This window comes from Condylura cristata, unplaced genomic scaffold, assembly GCF_000260355.1.
Source record: "Condylura cristata isolate star-nosed mole 26May11 unplaced genomic scaffold, ConCri1.0 scaffold00015, whole genome shotgun sequence".
Lineage (NCBI taxonomy): Eukaryota > Metazoa > Chordata > Mammalia > Eulipotyphla > Talpidae > Condylura > Condylura cristata.
In genome coordinates, this window is record NW_004567116.1 from 5,610,714 (window position 1) to 5,613,302 (window position 2,589).

A 2,589-nucleotide genomic window follows, 5' to 3' on the forward strand; every position below is an offset into this window, starting at 1 on the left:
TTGTTTAGTTAGGTGAGATAAAGGCCTTTGTAGTCCTCTTAGGGTATCTGTCCCTTGAGAGCTCAGTGACTCTACAAGCCCCTCCTGGCTCCCACTTTTTAATCTTTCATCCCCACATGACCTCATTTGGCTGCATAATAGAGGGTGCAGTCCAAGAGCCAGAGTTACTTTGACCATCCACCTATTGTTCTGAGTTGTTAGTAGTTGTCTAGTAGCAATAATGACCTTTCTCCAAACTGATACCAATAAGATTGTGCAGCAAAGCCCAGAGAAAACAAGTAAGAGTGATATTAAGACTATGATGATCACCTCAACGAAGTATAAGTCTTTTTAGGGATTTTCTTGTTTTCTTGTTTCTTGTATATATATATATAACAATTTATTTTTACATCATTTTGTACACTTTTTTTTTTCATCTCAATTGTAATCCCCGTGGGTGTCTTGTTATCTTAACAGCAGTCTATGCAATGTTGGGGTGCCCTTTTGCTATTTCCATTACATTGATGAAGATATCAAAGCTCAAAGAAGTTAAGTGACTATATGAGAAGAATACTAGCAGATCTTGAACTAGAAACCTTAGCTGATTCCAAGACTAATAGCAAGTTCTTTTCTTCATTTTTTTCCCCTGACTCCTGAAAGCTAAACTTTTTGGTCAAACACAGGTGTTTACTTTCTCTGGCAGATGGAATCTGCTTTGAGATCTACACACACATGAAGATGCTGGACCTGATATTGTATTGTTCAGGGAATAAGGTAAGGCTGCAGATCTAATAATTCAAATACTGTCTTCAAATTTCCATGGATATAGTTCATTGTGAGTATGCACCAAAGAAGTCATTTATTTCTCCTTTACTTTATTCAGATCTTGGGCTTCGATGTTCTGAGCTTCTGTATCTTTTTTCCATACAGTCAGAGATTATATGTCTACACTACAAATATTCTATGAGAGCATGAGTTTATCTTGTGACATAAAGGGGAAGTCCAAGAAACCCAAGACTCAGCTGAGTATAACTTGGCTTGACTTACAACAAGTTATTTAAACTATTTCTTAATTTTTTTTCTTTTGGTGAACATTTTGATTAATCCCAGATTGTTATGAGGATAAAATGGGGTACTTATATACAGTTGTATTGGTATCTGTGCTCATACTAATATTTGAAAAGAGAGAGAAGAGACAGTAATAAAAGAGAGAAGAGAATAATAATGCAGAAATTTCGCATAGAAATCAATTATAGTCACGATTGCAAGCTGTGATCCTAGACCTCTGAATCACTCACAGTATTGTAAGCCAATACTGCTACTTCAATTAAAAAAAGAAATCAGGGCCCTCCCTGGTGGCGCAGCGGGTTAAAGCACGGCACTAAGAAGCTTAAGCCACTTCCGCATGAGTTCGATTCCCGCCTGCCCCGGAGGTGACCACATGGCACAGCAGACCTCTCCTGACCCGCCCTCTGCTCCCCTCAGCAGTGTACTTCGTCCATCTGCCTGTTCTGCTCCCCGCTCTGTCTCTGGTGAATCCTCTCACCCTCCACATCTCTGGCTTGTACCCCAGTTCTGTATGAATAAATAAATAAATCTTTAAAAAAAAATCATATATAAAATGCACTGAAACAAAGATGTTCTAAGTTACACAAGATTTATCTAATTATGTAAATGATTTTTTGTTTTATATATTTTGTTACATTTTTATTGAAATAACATTGGTTTACAACACTGTATATGATTCAGAGGTTTGAGTTCACACCATTTGAGATGTATGTCACCACACTACACCGTCCATCAAAGCATCCATAGTCTTCTACCATAGTCCACTGAGTTCCCTTACTAATCTCAAGTCTAATTCTCCCTCTAAAGATTTATCTGGTCTTAGACTCCCAAGATATTAGTTACTATATAGGCTGAGTGGTGAATTATAGTGCAAATGAGTTAAATTCCAGCACACAGCTCTGAGCAGATAAGGAAAAAATGCTCTTTCTTGGGAAGCGAAAATAAGAATAGCACATAACATTCAACAATTTCATATCTGTGCTCAGGTCAGTGTGCCTTGTGCATCACTATAGGACTGGAAGTTAGTGCTCAACCCAGTTACTTGGTACTTACAGAAAGGAGAAAAGAATGAACAGCACCCAGCACTTTGTGCTCTTACTTATTTGATTCTGTTAAAGACTTGTGTTCCTTCTGAATTATTTGAGGATATTCTGAGGGGTTGAAGTGGGTAGGAAATATTGGTGGATCTAATTTTAGTTATTCAACTGAGATGAGATCCAGAGAAGTAGGCTATTTGTACAAACTGGCAAATATATTTGATTCCAAGTTTGTGCTTTTTGATTATCTACTTTAACTGCCAATGATATATTTAATCACTCACTGAGTCACTCAACTAAATGAGTTACTTTATTCTACCAGGTTTCAGTGAAATGTGAACAGTTTAAACATTTTTTCATAATAATCAGCTAAGATTATTAGCTGGGAAACATTATCTCCAAATCATTTTCTCTGGAAGAGTCAATGATTTATGAATAATAAAAAAGTGCATTTTGCGCTAAACATGGAGCTTCCCTATGACCCAGCAATCCCACTCCTAGGTAT